The sequence below is a fragment of the Arachis hypogaea genome, chromosome 14 (assembly GCF_003086295.3).
Source record: "Arachis hypogaea cultivar Tifrunner chromosome 14, arahy.Tifrunner.gnm2.J5K5, whole genome shotgun sequence".
Classification (NCBI taxonomy): Eukaryota; Viridiplantae; Streptophyta; class Magnoliopsida; order Fabales; family Fabaceae; genus Arachis; species Arachis hypogaea.
The window spans coordinates 55,959,435-55,980,173 of NC_092049.1; the positions used below are offsets into that span (position 1 = coordinate 55,959,435).

At 39.3% G+C, this 20,739-nt stretch overlaps 1 non-coding gene across 1 annotated transcript; it reads right to left on the reverse strand.

Moving 5' to 3' along the window:
* Positions 1-20,602: 20,602 nt before the first annotated feature.
* Positions 20,603-20,706, reverse strand: LOC112745698 (small nucleolar RNA R71). The gene has a single exon (XR_003173612.1). It is a non-coding gene; the product is annotated as a small nucleolar RNA R71 (small nucleolar RNA).
* Between the last annotated feature and the right edge of the window lie 33 nt (positions 20,707-20,739).

Here is a 20,739-nt window from a genome sequence, read left to right on the forward strand (position 1 = left end):
TAAAGGAAAGTCAAATGAGCTATATCAATCCTAGTCCATAAGTCCTAACTCTCCACTAATTGAATTAATGAGAACTAGAGTCAATAGCTCCCAATCATCAATCACTTGGACATTAGTAACTCAAGAGTTTCTAAGTTACCTTCCCAAGCCAAGAGCATAAAATTCTACTCTAACATCCTTCCAAGCATTTCATCAAACATATGGAAGGTATAAAAGGTTAGCATAGTAAATTGACAACAAGAATAGAATCTAACAACAATTATTGCAAGGAATTAACAAAAAAAATCAAAAGAAACACAATTATGATGAATTACCTCAAATTGAGTTGGAAGAAAATAGAAGGAACTAGAGTAGATTTACAACAAAGCATAGAAACAACATAGAGGAAATTACAAAAAAAGAATAGAAGAATGATGATTGCAACAACAAAGAATTGAGAAGTAGAAGAAGATGAAAGCATGAATTGAAACTTAGATCTAAGATTATTGACCTAAACCTAATCCTAATTCTAATCCTAGAGAGAAGTGAGAGCTTCTCTCTCTAAAACTAACTAATCCTAATCCTAATGTGTGTAATTGAGCAAAAGATATGTGGATGATGCATTCACCTTCAATCCTTGGTCCTTTTATGCATTTTGGCGCTAAAGTTGGTAGTAAACTGGGCCCCACAGCTCTCAGAATTCACTAGTAACATTTTCTATTTAAAAATCACGTGCGGCCACCGACGCGTACGCGTACAGCAGGCATGCACGACCCATGAAGTTTCACGATCCACGCGTGTGCGTACAGTGCGCGTGCGCGTGGATGAATATATCCAAATCTTTGGCTTTTTCATGTGTTCTCCATTTTGAATGCTTTCCTCTTCACCCTTTGATCTATTTCTAGCCTTTTCCACCAGAAATCACTTAACAAACACATCAAGGCATCTAGTAGAATCAAAGGTGAATTAAAATTAACTAATTTAAGGTCTAAAAGCATGTTTTCACATTCAAGCACAAATCAAGGGAGAATCACAAAACCATGCTATTTTATTGAATAAATGTGGGTAAAAGGTGATAAAATCTCCTAAAATCAATACAAGATAAACCCTAAGAACGGGGTTTATCAGAGGTCTACCATATACCTCGGGAACAAAATGCTCGAGCTGATGCACTCTCAAAACTAGCCAGCACCAAACCAGGGGAAATAATAGAAGCCTCATCCAAGAAATACTACAAAATCCATCGATCTCAGAGGAAGAAAAGATCATAGCCATATCAGGTCCAAGATCAAGGGTGGATGACACCCATAATCAATTACCTCCAATCAGAGACACTCCCCACAGATAAGAAGGAGGCAAAGAGGCTAAAGCGAGAAGCACAATACTACACCATAATGGGCGACATCTTATATAGGAAAGGGATCTCAACTCCCCTCCTAAAATGTATACTCTTCTGAGGGTTACCTGAAACTGTAGGCTGATATCAGACGAGATCTGCTATGCTGGTCGGCGCTGATGTGTCCGACTTGTGGGTGGTGACCGAAGCCGCCGCGTCCGACTTGTTGGACTTGTTGGTGATACTAATCCTTCATCACCAGAGGGTGGTGGTACCTGCAAGGGACTTCGATGCTTAAGTTAACAAGGGTATTAAGCAAATTTTTAGTAGAATCAGAGTATGAGTTATACTTGGGTGCTCCAGTGTATTTATAATAGTGTGGAGTGACCTTCTTGGAGATAAGATAGTTATCTTATCTTATCTTTATCTTTGAGTGAAGTCATCTTATCTTCAAGGGAACAACCCTTATCTCTATAGGCTTGGGCTGCCTTTGGATTTAGGTCGTGTTCCTCTGTGTGGGCCCTTTTTGGGCTTTCCTGGTGATTTGGCCGAGCTCTTGGAGAAGAGGTCGGATGATCCTGACCTGAAGAGGTCGGTCGGCTTGTCGTCGATCGTCCCGGGTCGGACATCTCGACCCAGGGTATGAATAGTGCCCCTACTCGAGTGTGGTCTTCCTTTTGAGGTCGAGTCCTTAGTTTTAGGACTTCAATCCTTCTCTGGAGAAGCCGAGCTCGAGCATTGTCGATTTCTTCTTTGTAGAATTTTCCTTTGAATACGGAGTGTTTTTTCTTTTCCTTCTTTAATTTTGAAAACTGGCGTTCCTTTCTTTGGGAACGTGCGAGGGTTTTTAATGCCCCATTAACTCCTTAATGTTCCGTTTCTTTTGCCTCCCACTTTCTTATTTCATTTTGAATTACACCAAAGCTTTCTCTTTTCTGTTTCTCTTTCTCTTGCTTGCTATAACTTCCCCTTTTCTCTTCATTTTTCTGTTTCGTTTGGCTCGCCTGGGACTTTTGTTTTCGCGTTTTCACGCTCCTCTCTGTGGCGCCATTGGTGGTTGTTGGTGCTTTACTTGTTTGAAAGGTGATTCCTGGTCTCACTTGCCGTCTTCAACCTTTTCAGCGTTCCTCGTCTTCCTTTTGTAGGTTGGTTTTCTTTCTTCTTTATTCTTTCCGTAAAAAAGTTTTGATCTTTGTTTTGTGAAAGCTTGAATCTTTTTTGCTTTTGTCGTGTATCTGGTTAAATGTATGCTCTGAGAATTCCTTTGCTGCGCATAACTTTTTTCGTGCTTTCCTGCTAGTTAGGGTTTTGACTGCTGATATTATCTTCTGCTTGTATCTTCTTGGTTTGCGCCTTTGATGATTTCCATTTTAAAATGCTGAACCGTCTGATTTTGAGAGAAGGTTGTGCCCTTGATGATTACTTCTTTGCATGTTTAGATGTTTGATATTTTCTGATGATTTTACGATTTTCTTCTTAGAGTGTTGCTTGTTGGAAGAGGATTCTTTGCTGAGAGTTTTGTTGGGATGTAGCCTTGCAGATTTTTCTAAGTCCTTATTCTGTCACTGCCTCCAAAGGATGACCCTGGACCTTGGGTTGTGTCCTGGGGTTTCCTTTTGCTATTGTGTCTGTTTTCCTTCGAGCTATTTTCTTTGTTATGCCCGAGTTGTTTATTTTAGTAATCCGTCTCTCTTTTTCTTTACTATAGGACTAGTTGATCTTGTCTTCTCGCAAAAATATTATTGAGACGTCTTCCAAGGTCCCTGAGGGTATGTCCAACTGGTTGGACTCCCTCGTCCTGATGTGGGTTTCCGTAGTTAATTCTGAGTATATCGTGGAGCTTAGAAAACATCACCGGGTCTGTAGTAGTAGGGATCAGGAGAAAAACTATGAATTAATGGCACCTGACTCTGACGAAAGGGTTTGCTTTCCTTCTCTGACCCTGGGGGAACGCCCCTTCTTTTATGTATACGACTTCCTTTTCAACCAAATGAACATCACCCTTCCTTTCACCTCCTTTGAGACCGACTTGTTGTGGTCGTGTAATGTAGCTCCATCCCAGCTCCATCCGAACTCGTGGGGCTTTATCAAGATCTTTCAGTTGCTTTACCAAGAATTTGATGTCAAACCTTCTCAAACTCTCTTCCTTTACCTCTTTGTGTTGACCAAACCTGGGACTACCGAAAAGAAAGTTTCTTGGATTTCTTTTAGGTCTGCCCAAGGAAACAAAGTTTTTTCTATATATGATGAGTCTTTTAGGGACTTTAAGAATTACTTTTTTAAGGTCCGAGCTGTTGAAGGAGCTCGGCCTTTCTTTTTGGATGAGAATGGCGAGCCTAGCTTTCCTTTAGAATGGCAAAAGAATGTAGTGGTGTCTAGGTATACTTGGAAGATGTTGGATGAAATTGAGCAAGCTTTTGTTACTATGTAGTGGTCGACTTCTTTTGTATTTGTTGTGCTTGTTTATTTTTGTCGAGTTTATTCCTTTCCCTTCCTATTTGTAACTCGGTTTCTTGCTGTATGTTGTTTTTAGAGATGATTAAAAACAATGACTCCATGAGGGCCTTTAAGAAGGCAAGAAAGGCCATCGCCGCTCAGAACATCTCGGCAAAAGCTGCCGGGGAGGGATCTTCTCAAATTCCTCCTAAGAAGCTAATCTTGAGCTCTACTGGGCCGAGGAGGATGATTCCAACTCCTCAGGTCCATTTAGTTGATCCTCCCCCGACTTTTGTTGCTACTTCTTCTACTGTTGGCCCTTCTCCAAAAAGACAGAGGACTATCGAGCCCTTCAATTTGGATGCTCCTGACTTTGATGCCGTTGGGTTTGTTGATCAGCAGATTGCTCCTTATGGTGTTATTCCTACTGACGATGTCTCTCTTCTTCGTCATTTGGACTTTATTACTCAGAGTAGCATTAAGATGGCACATATGGGAGTAGTTTTATACCGGACTGCCCAAGATCTTCCTATTCATGCAACAAAGGCTTTTATGGAGGATGCCAGATCGGAGTTCGACCGGATGAAGGGTTTGAAGGAGGAGCTTGAGGTGAAGGTGGTGAGGCTAGAAAAAGAGTTGGAGGGTGAGAAGACCCGGGCTACTGCTGCTGTGACTTCTGCAAAGTTTGCTGAGGATATGGCGCTGAAGCATAAGGAGAGCTATGTCTTGACTTTTGGGGAGATGATGGATCTTAGGGAGAGTTTAGAATCTGTTCGAGCTGACTATGCCGAACTCCAGGGTCATCTTGTAGGCAGTGTGAATGCTGCTTATGAGAATTTGAAGGATCAGTTTCGAGTTCTCGCGCCCAAGCTCGACCTCACCCTATTTAGCTTGGACAACATTGTAAAAGATGGTAAGATTGTCCCTGACGACCCTGATGATGATGATGTAGATGTGGATCTCCCTCCTGTGCCATCTGCCAAAGCCTCTGTTGCCCCGCCTTCCTCAACTCCAGCAGCTAAGGTCGGTCAGCCTGAGTCCGATCCTGACGTACAGATCCTGAACCGGGATGATGGGACAGTAGATGCGGTACCCCTTTAGACTCGTCCTCCTTCACCCCAAGATACTACTACTGGGAAGTCTTTGGATCCTTTATATTTTTCTCTGATGTATAATGTATAGCCCGGTCTGTGGGCTTTTGAACTCTTTATTTTATAGCTGGTGGTCTATTTGACTTTGGATATTTTTAGTTGCTTTTCTTTTAGCAACTTTATTTAGGAAAAACAAAGTAGTTTCTCAAGCTATTGGGGTCGGCTTCAAGCGGCCTCTTGAGTCTGTTATTATAACAACCTTGTTACTTTGCGATATGCTTGTCGGTTGCTTGCTTAGCACTTTCCAGGAATCTTCAGGGTGTTGGAATCTTGTTTTCTAACCACTTTTGATTGTCTTTGTACTTTAATACTTGTAGATTGATTCTATTGAGGTTATGGCTTTCTGGGTCCAATTTGGAGTCCCTTATTGCTCATACCTTCTGTCGATCGATGTCTTTGTAAATTATTTTTAGTAATCCCTTGAGGTTTACTTTTTATAACTCTATAGCTTTAGTCCGACTTCTGCATGTCGGTCCCTTCTAAGCTATTTTTGGTAATCCATTTTATTTGGACCTTTGTCAGGTCTCTTTTATGGATTACTTTGTATAACTTTTTGTAGCTTTGCTGGGCCAACTTCGTCATTTCGGTCCCTTCTAAGTTATTTCTTAGTAATCCATTTTGTCCGAACCTTGTCAGGTCTCTTTTTATGGATTACTTTTTATAACTTTTGTGATTTTGTTAAGCCGACTTTATCATTTCGGTCTCTTCTAAGTTATTTCTAGTAATCCTCTTTTTTGGGGCTGGCCAGGCCTCTTTCTAGGGATTTATTTTTTATAACTTTTGTTGTTGTAATCGACTGGTCTGACTTCTTTATGTCGGTCCATCTTTAAGTTATTTTTAGCAACCCATTTTTATTAAGACCTTGTCAGGTCCTTTCTTATGGATCACTTTTTGATAACTTCTTACATTATTCTGTTTTTGCCACTTTTCATCTTGCCAATTTTGTAGAAATTGACTTTGATCCTCGCTTGGTCGACCTTTGATGAATTCGGTTTTCATCTTTGTTGGTCTTTACCATGATCGAGCAGTGAATTTGATTTTCACTTTCTGCCGATGTGTAGCTTTATAATCGGGCGATGACTTTTTGCGTTTCAGATTAATGTGTCTTGAAAAAGGATTTGTAGAAAATCTGAAAAAACTTTATTCGAAATAGAAAATATGCAAATATATACATGTGGGCGCTTTACCCTTCTAAGTTAGGTAGTTCATAGATCTTGGCTTGGCGCCTCGTTAAAAAACCTTTTCAGGAAAAAGAGTGTACCTTGACCTAAGATCTTTATTACCTCTAACTATAATACCTTTTTAGGTTGCAGGCATGCCACGACCTTGGTAGCTCTCGCCCTTCTATTTCAGACACCCTGTAGTAGCCTTTTCCCAGTACTTTTGTGACTTGGTAGGGTCCTTTCCAGTTAGCTGCTAGCTTCCCCTCTCCCGGTCGACTTGTTCCGGTATCATTTCGGATTAAGATGAGGTCGTTGTTGGCAAAGCTTCGCTGTACTACCTTCTGATTGTATCTTGAGGCCATTTGACGTTTCAACATCTCTTCTTTGATCCGAGCTCTTTCTCAGATTTCTGGAAGTAGGTCGAGTTCTTCCCTTTGAAGTTGGGAGTTGGCCTCTTCACTGTAGTGGATCACTCTGGGTGATCCTTCTTCGACCTCCACTGGGATCATTACCTCCATTCTGTAAGCTAATCAGAAAGTTGATTCCTTTATGGTGGAGTGTGGAGTTGTCCGATATGCCCATAGGACTTGTGGAAGCTCTTCAGCCCAGGCTCCCTTCGCGTCCTGTAATCTCTATTTTAACCCAGCCAGTATGACTTTGTTGGCAGCTTCTGTTTGTCCATTAGCCTAGAGGTGTTCTACGGATTTGAATTGGTGCTTTATTTTCAAGTCGGCCACCAATTTTCTGAAGCCTGCGTCTATAAACTGAGTGTCATTGTCTGTGGTGATGGAGTATGGAACCCCAAACCTTGTGACAATGTTTTTATATAGGAATTTTCGACTTCTTTAATAAGTGGCGTTAGCTAGGGGCTCTGCCTCAATCCACTTTGTAAAGTAATATACCCCAACGATGAGGAACTTGACCTGTCCTGATCCTTGGGGGAAGGGTCCAAGGAGGCCGAGTCTCTATTTTGCAAATGGCCAAGGTGAGGTTACGCTAATGAGCTCCTCTGGTGTGTCGATGTGAAAATTGGCATGCTTCTGACATGGTGGACATGTCTTTACAAATTCCATTGCTTCTTTTTATAAAGTTGGCCAATAGAATCTGGCTCAGAGTACTTTTTTTGTGAGAGCATGTGCTCCGAGATGGTTGCCACAGATGCCACTGTGTAGGGATCAAAATGGATTGAAAAACAAACAAATAAACAAAGAAGTCGACAACTACCCAATTCAGCTCGAAGAATGGAGGGATCCCCTAAGAACTTCTTCGTGTCGAGATGGGGAGGTTCCCCCCAATTTTCCTCTAACACATGCACAAAGGCCTGCTCGACCTCATCCAAACTTTCCAACGAATACCTAGTCACTACCACATTCATTTGCCAGCACAGAGGGAAAGTGGGTTCGTTATTTTCATCCAAAAAGAAAGGCCGAGCTCCTTCAACAGCTCGGACCTTGAAATAATAGTTTTTAAAATCCCTAAAAGACTCGTCATACATGGAGAACACTTTCTTTCCCTGGGCAGCCCAGAAAGAAATCTAGGAAGCCTTCTTCTTAGCTACACCAGGTTTCGTCAAGACAAAAAGATAAAGAAAGAGAGTTTGAGAAGGTCAGACATCCAGTTCCTAACACAACAATTGAAAGATTTTTATGAAACCCCATGAGTTCGGATGGAGTTGAGAAGGAGCTACGTTACAAGACCACAACAGTTCAGTCTCAAAAGAGGTAAAAGGAATGGTAATATTCAATTGGCTAAAAAAGTAGTCATACGCATAGAAGAAGAGACGTTGCCCCTGAGTTAGGGAAGGAAAACAAACCCTCTCCTCAGGGTCAGGCGACACCAACTCGTAATATTTCTCCTGGTCCCTACTACTACAGATCCTATGGTGCCTCCTAAGTCGCACACAATATTCAGAATCAACCACAGTGACACACATCAAAACAATAGAATCCAGCCAGTCAGACATGCCATTCGGGACTTTAGTAGACATTTGGACAATATTTTTGCGAGAAGACATGGGTCAAATATTCCTACAAGAAAAGAAAAAGGGGTTACTACCATACAACTCGGACAAATATAAAGACAACTCGGACAAATACATACGAATATCGAAAGTCAGATACAACAGTAAAAAGGGAAACCCCAGGACTCACACCAAGATCCATGGGAACTCTTTGGAGGCAGTAACAAGGCAGAAACTCGAAAAAAAAAAGAAAAATTGACAACACCTCTCCACAGAAGACACAAAGAAATCAATTCTTCTCTGGCAAAATGACACTTCATACAATCAACAAGAAATCCATCATCATCAAAAAGATTGCACAGGAATCATCAAAAGATACAACCTTCTTATCATTTCAAGGCTACAAAATTCAAAGAAATAGATCTACGTATACAAAAGTCATATGAGAAAAAGGGACAGGGACAAGCGACAAACCAAAAAAACCCTAAAATAGCATTTTCACGTACATCACAGCAATGATCAAACACAACCACGTAGAAAGATGCAAACTTTTAAATACAACAACACAAGAATATAGAAAGAGTGGCGGGGAAAGTAAAAAAGAGAAGAAAAAAAACCAACCTACAGAGGAGAGGGGACGATAACCGAACAGAGACCGAAATGACGACCAAAATGACGCCAACAGTCGCTTTTCGAGCAAAGAAAAGGGAAGCACGAAGACGTAAAAACAGAGGGTAAGGAGAAAGAAGAAGTTGCAACGAGCAAAGAGAATAGAAACTGAAAGAGGAGGCTTTGAAATTCAAAATGAGATACAAGAAGGGATCGAAGTTGAAAAGGACACGACCTCAAAAAGACCGCGCTCAAGAAGGGGCACTGTTCATACCCTGGGTCGAGCTATGCGACCCGGGCTGATTAAAGACGAAGCGACCGACCTCCTTGGGTAGGGTTCCCTAACCTCTTCTTAAAAGAGTTCGGCCAAATTGACTAAAAGGGCCAAGCAGGCCCAAACGAAGGGACACGACCCAATCTAAAGGCAGTCAAAGCCTAGAAAGGATAAAGGCGGTTACCCTTAAAGATAAAATAACTATCTTATCTCAAAGGAAGATCACTCCACACTACTATAAATACACTAGAGCACCCAGGTATAACTTATACTCTGATTCTACTAAAAACCTGCCTAAAGCACATGCTAACTTAAGCATCGGAATCTCTTGCAGGTACCACCACCCTCCGGTGACGAAGGATCAGCAGCACCGCCAAGTCCAACAAGTCGGACGCAACAGCTCCGACTAGTACAGCAGGTCTCATCCGAGGTCGACTTACAGTTTCAAGTAACCCTCGGAACAGCTCCCATACCCTCAAAGGTTCAAGGGAGAGAATAAAGAGAAGCAATACTCTAAATTCTTGGAGATATTCAAGACACTGTACATCAACATCCCTTTTATTGAAGCACTAGAACAGATGCCACTATATGCTAAGTTCATAAAGGAGTTGTTGACAAAGAAAAGATCCTTGAAAGAAGGACAAAAAGTTGTGATGACCAGGGAGTGTAGTCCCATCATCGAAAAAAGGTTGCCAAAGAAGATGAAAGAACCAGGGAGCTTTCATATCCCTTGCACAATAGGCAACATGATGATTGAGAGAGAATTTTGTGATCTTGGTGCAAGCATAAATCTGATGCCTCTATCCTTGATGAGGAAGCTTCAAATTCATGAATTGAAACCCATACAGATAGCTCTCCAAATGGCGGACAAATCCATTCAGCAAGCACTTGGGGTTGTAGAGAATGTACTGGTAAATGTGGACAAATTTTTTTTCCCAGCTAACTTCGTCATCCTAGACATGGGGGAAGATGACAACACTCCCATCATTTTAGGGAAACCTTTCTTAGCTACAGGCAGAGCATTAATAGATGTTGAAAAAGGAGAATTGATGCTAAGAGTGCATGAAGAGCATATAATGTTCCATGTCTTCAAGAATTTGCAAGACTCCATCCAAGAGGAGTAGTGTATGAAGATTGGTTCCATAGATCCAAACTTGATAGAGGCACTTGATGAGACACTCTCAATGCACTTAAGCTCATGCTGGAAAGGAAAAGAAGAGGTAGAAGTGGTGCAACAAGCTCAAGTAATAAAGGAGGAACTACAACCAAAGCCTGTATTTGAGATTCTCAACAAAGATCTCCTAAAAATTGAGACCCCAAAACATGAATCACCTCCTGGAAAAGAAAGAAATTCCAAGAAGAAAGTGCCAAGAGGATGGAAAAACAAGAAAGTTCCGACTGAAGGTTTCTCACCAGTGGATAAAGTGATGCTAACCTACCAACCAATGGAAACATTCCCACATTTTTTGGATATTATACAGTGAACAAAATCCTCTCACTTGAACATGTGGAAGTCATCAAGAATGATACTGGGAAAAAGCTCACAGTGAAAGGGGAAGGACTAAGGCACTATGATCATCATCCGCCCTAATGAAGGACAACCGTCAAGCTAGTGATGATAAAAGAGCGCTTGTTGGGAGGCAACCCAACCGGAGGTAGTTTTCTTTTCTTAACTCTTTCAATAAAAAGAGTTGAGTAGATTTTTCTGCATTGTAAGGAGCTAAGTTTGGTGTTGGACACCAGAATAATTCAAGGGTGAATGTGTAATTCTAAGTTTGGTATTCCACCACAGATTTTACTAAGAACACATTACATCCCTCAGCATGATTAGTCACTAGTTCTAAATAATCAGAGAAGCTACTTAACAATTTTTTAATTCTTAGTCCATAGTTTGGTTTTCTTAATAAAATCACTTGATGTTTCCTGCATGGATTCATTCTGCTACATATAGAAGTAGGCAAGTGATGCCAGGTTATCTTAAGCTAGTTTCACTAGCCTTTTTCTTTTGTTTTCATTAGGTTTTTTGCACTTTCTTGAGCTATAAGTAAGCATTTGGATAAGAATTGCATGCATCCCTTGATTCAATCAAACATGGTTATTTATGTGCTTTTCATGAGGTTTTTATGCCAATTTTACTTAATAATTAAATGATGCAATTACCTTGTGAATTATAGCAAACTTTGATGCAAGTTTGTGTTTGATGATAGGTGGAAAGGAAGCAAAGGAAGGAAGAACAAAGAGGGCCACGGAAAGAATCAAGAGGAAGCAACGCTGGTGGCCCAAGTTGGCTCACCAACGTTGCTTCAAACGTTGAAGGAAAAAGGAAGAGACCAACGTTGGAGCCAAAGTTGGTGCTCCAACATTAGGTCTAACGTGCATGCTAAAAGGGGTGCAAAGTTGGAGCCAAAGTTGGCCTCCAACTTTGCCTCAAACGTTGGCCAAAGAAAGGTTCATAGTTGGAGCTAAAGTTGGACTCCAACTATGACTCAAACTATAAAAGAAGGCAACACTTGAGCCCAAAGTTGGACCACAAACTACCTCAAACATTGAGTATAAAGAAGGTTCATAGTTGGAGCCAAAGTTGGACTCCAACTATGACCCCAACGTAAATCAAGAGACCATAGTTGGAGCCAAAGTTGGACTCCAACTATGGGTCCAACGTTGAGGCTAAAAGAGTGGCAACATTGGAGGCAACGTTGGTGGTCCAACATTCCCTCCAACGTACTCGATAAAATCAAGGATTGGAGATTGTGAAAATATGCAACGATGCGTACGCGTGTATGACGCGTACGCATGGATGTATATTTCAGGCTATCGATGTGCATGCGTATAGCACGCATATGCGTGGGCAGACTAACATTGGTGGTCCAATGTTGGGTCCAACCTTGAGTCCAACGTATGCGATAAAGTTCCAAGAAAGATTGTGAAACGACGCGTACGCGCGTAGCACGCGTACGCATGGATGAGGAACTTTGACAATCGACGCACACCCGTAAGGCACGCGTACACGTGGATGAGCGACGTTGAACTCCAACTATAGGTCCAACGTTAAGCCCAACGTTGGGGTAAATGTGAGGGCCAACGCCCCAGCCTTGTTTGGCAATGTTTAACCCAATGTTTGAGCCCAAACGTTGAACTCCAACGTCAATCCCATTCCAATATAGAATGGCACCAATACAAAGCATGAACATTGACTTCCAAACGTCTCCATCAAGGTCACTAAAGGCCACTGTCAACTAGCTTCAACAATGTAAAAAAGGCCCAGTCCATGTACTTGAAGACTGAATGAAGAAAGTGTATAAATAGGATAGATCTTAAGTTGGAAAAGGGGGGGCTTAAGGACTGAGTACTGTAACTCTGCCAATTTACTTTCTTTTCATTTTTAGTTTTGTAGCAATGTATTTTCCAATTTCACTTACCATTTCCATAGCTATAACCAACTAAACCCCCTTTCATTGGGTTAGGGAGCTCTTTTGTAATTCAATGGATCAAAATTAGTTTTCATTCTCTTCTTCCTTCTTTTCTCCTGATTTTGCTAGAAAGCATTCGGACTTCATCTAATCGGGTAATTATCTTGGAAAATAAATTACCTATAATTGGATCTCCTCGAAACATTGGGAGAGGAATGAGGAGATTATGCTAGAATTGCTTTCTCATGTTGGACCGGATTGGAGTTTGGATGGATATTATGACATTTAATCCTACCAACACTTTGATCTGGAAATACATGTGGTATAATCAGTGACCACACTTCATCTCTTCCCATGAGCAATTAAATCAAGGAATTGGGCAATTGTTCAAGCTTCGAGAGATTGGATTACCAAGGAATTGGGATCCAATCATGTAAGATTTCCAAGGAGATCAATGAATGCATTGATTGAGGAAGAGATGAGAATGAACTTGATCCGGAGAATGCAACATCTCCTAAGCTCAATGAATTCCCCATTTCTGATCTACCCATTCTCTTTATTTTATGTTATTTACTTTCATGCTTCATCAACCTATTCCCATTTATTTTCTTACACTTTAAGCTTCTGCACTTTAATTTTAGTTGTTTACTTTTAGTCATTTACATTCTATGCAATTTACTTTTTCGCCATTTAATTTTCTGCACTTCCAAATTCAAATCTGCTTAGTTCAACTAGAACACCCTTCCAATTAAAGTTGATCAACCAATCAATCCCTGTGGGATTCTGGTGCAGAAATGTTATAACCCACAAACTAACCGGCAAGTGCACCGGGTCGTACCAAGTAATACCTCAAGTGAGTGAGGGTTGATCCCACGAGGATTAAAGGACTAAGCAACAATGGTTGATTAATTTACTTAGTTAGGCAAACAGAAAATAATGTTTGAGAGTTCAAAGACATTAAACAATAGAAAGAATATTAAAGAAAGGCAAGTAAATAAGTTGGGAATAAAATATGGAGAAACAGTTAAGGCTTCAGAGTTATCTATTTTTCGGATTTACTTTTCTTATTAACTATTTTAATCATGCAAGATTTAATTCATGGAAAACTATATGTGACTAGACCATAATTCTTTAGACCTTTCTAGTCTCCTCTAAAAGTCATCAACAGCGAATTCCTTGGTCAATTAATTTCAATTAGGGGGTGAAGTTTAATTCTAGTTTATATGCCACAGAAATCCTAATTACCCAAATAAAAGAGGATTATATGTCACGTATCCCGTTAAATCCAAATAATTAAATTTTAGGAGAATTTGTTTTCAAGCTATTGTTCAAGTAAAGAGCTTTTCCAAGTTATACAAGAACTCAATTAGAAAGAGGGTCATACTTCCGTTCCACCCAAATTCATAAGGTAAAGAACGAAAACAATCCTTGAAATATAAATCAAAACATGAATTAAAATAGAAAATAATATTATCAATCCATACAATAGATAGAGCTTCTAACCTTAACAGTGGAGGTTTAGTTGCTCATGGTTCAGAGAGAAAAATAAGGATTCTGATAAAATGTATTTTGGTAGTTGTGGAATGGAATCCCCAAAAGTTCACTCCTTGGAATCCTGTTGGGATCCCTTTTTATATCTAATCCTAATTAATTTAAAATCTATCTTCTAAAACTAAAAAAAATATCTTTTCCTATTTTAAAATAAAAATTAAAGTTTAAATCAGAATTAATTAAAGCAATCAACATATCTTCAATTGATGGATGGGGACCATTCTTGTGTGAATCTCCCTTGAGTCTTTGCTATCCCTTGGCTCTAGTATGTGTTTCTGGGCCAAAAACTGGGTTGAAACTTGGCCTGAAATCGCCCTCAGTGTTTTCTGCGAATTCACCACGTGGCGCATGCCACGCGTACGCGTCAGTCATGCATACGCGTCGCTGAGCTACTTCGCTTTTCACGCGTACGCGTCAGGTACGCGCACACGTCGCCATGGAAAGCTCCAAATCACGCGTACGCGTCTGGTACACGCACGCGTCGCTCCTCGCTGGTCATCTCCTTTGTTTCTTCTCTTTCTCTGCAGAAACTCCATCAAATTCATCCGAACGCTACCTAAAATAAACAGAATTGCATAAGACTCAAAGTAGCATCCATGGTGGCTAAATGATAATTAATTCTTGATTAAACTCGACAAACTTAATGCAAACTTACTAGGAAAAGATAAGAAAGATGCTCACGCATCACAACACCAAACTTGAATTGTTGCTTGTCCTCAAGCAACCAAACCAATATAACCTTAGGATGTGAATTTGCATGAGAATAAGAGTTCGATTAAGCTCATATCTCTTCTTATAGTGGGGTTTACAACTGCAATCCTGAATAGTTTTGGCATCTCACTCTCCTTTGAATCTGAAGGATGTCAATGTCATTCAGAATTAGAATCCGGATAATATTATGAATTCTCTGATCCTTTGTAACTCAATTTAACCATTGAACACAGCAATTTTTTTTCTTTTCTTTGGTGCTTTGCACCTTGAGCCTAGCCGTGACTTTAAATGTTTTGTCTCAAGCTTTACTTGACATAGAAACACCACAAGCACTTAACTGGGAAACTCTTTTTGGAGTTTTGATTTTTCTTTCAATTACTCCCAGACAGTGGTGCTCAAAGCCTTTGGCATACTCTGCTAATTGCAATTGATCTCGACTCTAAATGTTATGTCTCAAGGATTACTTGACATAAGAACACCACAAGCATGTGACTAGGGAAACAACTCTTTGAGCTTTTAATCATGTCTGACCTCTCTAGTCATTGATGCTCAGAGCCTTGGACCTTGCTTTTATATCTTTTTTTTCTTTTTTTTTTAAATATGCTGTTTCTTTTGCTTCAAGGATTAAATTTTTGTTTATTTCAGAGAAATCATAATAATTCTCTAAATCCATGTTCCTTGTACATCAACATTCTTTTATTAAAATTTAAATATGCATTGTTCATGTCATGCATTCAGAATCACAGAGAACACCACCACATGTAAGTGAATAAGACTACTCTTCAATATAATCTTAATTTCTCATGCAATACATCACTTCTTTTTCTTTTTCTTTTTAGATTCAAGTTCAGTGAGCAATACATGAGACAAATAATAGAATGAAACTAAGTCTAAGAACTGAAATTACTAATGATCATGCAGGCAATCAAAGCAACAGAAAATAGAAAACAACAAAATAAGAACGGAAGAGAAATAGAATGAAAGGAACTCAACCACCTCAGTTATGCTAGTGGCCATCTCATTCCCCCACGAAGAACATTCATCTCCCTTTGGTGCTATTAAAATAAACAGAAAAGCCATAAGAGTAGCGACAACTCCAAACTTAAAGGTTTGCTTGTCCTTAAGCAAAGAAGAACTGAAAACAAAGAAAAATAATTATTATGAGGAAAGAAGAATAAAAGGATAAAAGAATAAGAGAGAATTAGGATTGGGGGGTGGATGATTTGAAATTAGGTGCTGAGGTATTTAATTTGGACGTCGCATGCGACGCGTATGCGTAAGGCACACGTACGCGTGGATCGCGCAAATTTCGAGTGACGTGTACGCGTCTGGGACACCTACGCGTGGTGGGGTTTGTGCGCCTAGCACAGTTCCAGCCCCAGGCCAGCACAACTCTCTGGCCATACACTCATTTACACCATTTTTCAGGGTCACGCGTACGCGTTAGGGACGTGCACGCGTGGGTGGCGAAAATCACAAATGACGCACACGCGTCAGGGACGCGTACGCGTGGGCTTATTTGTGCAAAAATTATAGTTCCAGCGCCACTCCTGCTCAACTCTCTGTTCACTTTTATTTTTCACGCACACACATATGACGCGTACGCGTTAGCGACGCTTGCGCGTCGTGTGCTCGTTTTTTTTTCGCCTGAAGTGTTCGGTTCCTGTTATAAAATAGCTGCATGATCAGAAAAATAGTAAAAACTCGATAAAAAATGAAATAAGTAAAAAAACTACTACTACGAAAAGTAACTAAGGATACGAAATTATCGGGTTGCCTCCCGACAAGCGCTTCTTTAATGTCCCTAGCTTGACACTTAATTGTTGAATTTTCTTCCTCTTCTTCCAGTTGGTTAAGAGAAATGTCTCCAAGGGGGGAGAGGTGAAAATTAGTGCCCCCTGATATAAATTCCTCCGAACAAGCCTTCTTTTTATTGTGATTAACTTGATTCACCTTGCTTGTTGGTGTAGTGGTTGGATTGTTTTTTTCTGACATTCTCTTTTTCATGGATAATTTCTTCTGTTTCTTGGTTACAATCCCATTTTCAGTGCTTACCTTGGTTTCCTTCACTTCTTTGATTTCAAAATTTGGGTGTTGTGTGGTGGTTAGAGTGTACCCTTCATCAAGAGCTTCTTGAATTGTCGGCTAACAAACTCACTATCTATGCCAGTCTCTACTTCATTGGAGTGTAGATTCCTATAATTGTTTCCATCCCTTACAATCTCCTTTGTTTGCGTATCTTCCTCCTTTGTTTTTGCATCTTTCTTTTCTTCCACGTGTAAGGGTGGAAAGTTCTCTAATTTAATGGAGTATGAACTCCTTTGATTGATTTCCTCACTTTCTTCTATAGGATCTTGCATTATATCTCTTGGGAAGGAATTTGCTTGTTCCTCTTCCTAGGACTTGATAATCGACTGCACATGTTTCTCTACATTTTTGACACTCGTCTTTATATCATGTATGAATTCTTTCATGAGAAACTCAAGATCTGGTGGTACTTGGTATCAATGAGGAGATGGTGGCTCTTGATATGAATAAGAAGGAGATGATGATTCTTGATAAGAGTAAAAAGATGATGGTTCTTGGTATGAATAGGGAGATAGTGGCTCTTGATATGGGTAGAAAGATGATGATTCTTGATATGGATAGAGATGTGGTGGTTCTTGGTATGAATATGGAAGTGGTAGTTCTTGATATTGATAGTTGGAACATGGAGCACTGAAGTTTCTTTGGTTTTAACTTTGCCAACCAAAATTTGGGTAGTTTCCCCATTCATAATAATATGAATCACTCCTTGGGTGTGAGTAGTAACCCGTGTGATCTCTCTCCATTATTTTTCCGTAGCACAAAACACCAAATAGAATTAAACGCACCATGTGGTAAACAGGCAAGCAAATAAGAAAGAACATAAAGGAAATTTAAACTCAATAAATAAAATAACTAGGAAGAATAAAACAACTAAGGGGACACCAAACTTAATTTAAGAAATTAAGAGAAAAGAAAAAAATTTAAATAAAATAAATCAAAATAAATTTTTTTTCGAAAATAATAAGCAAATTTTAAATAAAATTAAAACTAGAACGCCTAATCTAAGCAATCAAACAACTGATAGTTGTTAATCACTATCAATCCCCGGCAACGGCGCCAAAAACTTGGTGTGGAAATTTTATAACCCACAAACTAACCGTCAAGTGCACCGGGTACCAAGTAATACCTCAGGTGAGTGAGGGTCAATCCCACGAGGATTGAAGGATTAAGCAATAATGGTTGATTAATTAACTTAGTTAGGCAAATAGAAAATAATGTTTGAGAGTTCAAAGACATTAAACAATAGAAAGAATATTAAAGAAAGACAGGTAAATAAGTTGGAAATAAAATATGGAGAAACAGTTAAGGCTTCAGAGTTATCTATTTTTTGGATTTACTTTTCTTATTAACTATTTTAATCATGCAAGATTTAATTCATGGAAAACTATATGTGACTATACCCTAATTCCTTAGACATTTCTAGTCTCCTCTAAAATTCATCAACAGCCAATTCCTTGGTCAATTAATTCCAATTAGGGGGTGAAGTTTAATTCTAGTTTATATGCCACAGAAATCCTAATTACCCAAATAAAAGAGGATTATATGTCAAGTATCCCGTTAAATCCAGATAATTAAAATTTAGGAGAATTTGTTTTCAAGCTGTTGTTCAAGTAAAGAGCTTTTCCAAGTTATACAAGAACTCAATTAGAAAGAGGGTCATACTTCCGTTCCACCCAAATTCATAAGGTAAAGAACGAAAACAATCCTTGAAATATAAATCAAAACATGAATTAAAATAGAAAATAATATTAGGGTAATGTACTAAATTGGTCCCTTAGGTTTGGGCGTAATTCTGTTTTGGTCCTTAAGGTTTAAAGTGTTCTATTTGAATCCAAAAAAGTTTCATTTACCATCAATTTAGTCCCACAGTGAGGTCAAAATTAAATAATTAACAAAATATCCTACATAACAACAGTACAAGAATAAAATCGATTATCTGTAGAACAAGTACAAGCTCCAGAGGCATAAAATCAACCATTGATACATCAATACATTTATTTATTATTTTTTTATAATAAATATAAAATATTTTCTATAAAACAAAAGAAAATGATAAATAAATGTTTTGATGCATCAATGGTTGATTTTGTGCCTCTGGAGCTTGTACTTGTTCTCCAGATTATCGATTTTGTTCTTGAACTGTTGTTATGTAGGACATTTTGTTAATTATTTAATTTTGACCTCACTGTGGGACTAAATTGATGCTAAATGAAACTTTTTTGGATTCATAAAGAACACTTTAAACCTTAAGGACCAAAACAGAATTACGCCCAAACCTAGGGGACCAATTTAGTTCTTTAACCCATAATATTATAAATTCATACAATAGATAGAGCTCCTAACCTTAACACTGGCGGTTTAGTTGCTCATGGTTCCGAGAGAAAAATAAGGATTCTGATAAAATGTATTTTGGTAGTTGTGGAATGGAATCCCCAAAAGTTCACTCCTTGGAATCCTGTTGGGATCCCTTTTTATATCTAATCCTAATTAATTTAAAATCTATCTTCTAAAACTAAAAATATATTTTCCTATTTTAAAATAAAAATTAAAGTTTAAATCAGAATTAATTAAAGCAATCAGCATGTCTTCCATTGATGGATGGGAACCACTTGCTTCATAGGGTCCACGCTTAACTTCGAGTGGGCATAACCATTCTTGTGTGAATCTCCCTTGAGTCTCTACTATCCCCTGGCTCTAGTCTGTGTTTTTGGGCCGAAAACTAGGTTGAAACTTGGCCTGAAATCGCCCCCAGCATTTTATGCGAATTCAGCACGTGGCGCATGTCATGCGTACGTGTCAGTCAGGTACGCACACATGTCGCTCCTCGCTGGTCATCTCCTTGGTTTCTTCCCTTTCTTTGCAGAAACTCCATCAAATTCATCCGAATGCTACCTAAAATAAACAGAATTGCACAAGACTCAAAGTAGCATCCATAGTGGCTAAAAGATAATTAATTCTTGATTAAACTCGACAAATTAAATGCAAATTCACTACGAAAAGGTAAGAAAGATGCTCACGCATCAGATTCGACCTCACTCTATTGTGAGTTTTTACTTGACGACAATTCGGTATACTTGCCGAGGGAAAATTTTTGAGAGACAAGTTTCCGTGCATCAAGTTTATGGCACCGTTGCCGGGGACTGATTTTGAATTGACAATGATTAAATTGGAGGATCACTAGATTGAACACTTTTCTTTTCTTTTGTTATTTACTATTCTTTTCTTTTGCACTTTCAGTTATTTTTCCTTGTTCATTTAATTCCCAACTTAAGTAATCCACTAACCACACTAACTATTTGATTAATGGCTCTAAATAAATTTTCATTAAGTTTGTGATTTCCACTTGCTGTTTGCCTTTTTGCTTACTGAGTGTATGACAGGTAGAAGAGGAGCTTCAACCTCTTTTGATAGTGAACCTGAGAGGACCTTCCTTAGATTAAAGAGGGAAGCAAGAGGCAAAGGAGTAGTTGGAGAAGAAGAGTTGGAAGAAGACCAAGACACTGTTATGGACGAAGAGGCTCACAATCATGCTGGAGAAGGTGCTGGTAACCATGCTCCACAAAAGAGGAGAGTGTTAGGTTCCTACATAAATCCCAATCTTGGGAATTATGGGAGAAGCATTCTGAAGGCACCCATCCGTGACAACAATTTCGAACTCAAGCCACAACTCGTCACATTGGTTCAAAACAATTGTTCTTTTGGAGGAAGTGCCCAAGAAGACCTCAACCAACATCTAACCACCTTCCTGAGGATATGTGATACAGTGAAGTCTAATAGTGTCCAAGCGGATACATACAAGCTGCTGTTGTTTCCTTTTTCTCTCAGAGATAAGGCAGTAAAATGGATAGAGTCATTCCCTAAGGAGAGCCTCACAACTTGGGAAGATGTGGTAAGCAAGTTCTTGGCTAGATTCTATCCTCCTCAAAGAATCAATAGGTTGAGGGCTGAGGTCCAAACATTTAGGCAGAAAGACGGTGAAACACTCTATGAAGCATGGGAGAGATTTAAAGAATTGACTAGAAAATGTCCACCTGACATGTTCAATGAGTGGGTTCAACTACACATCTTCTA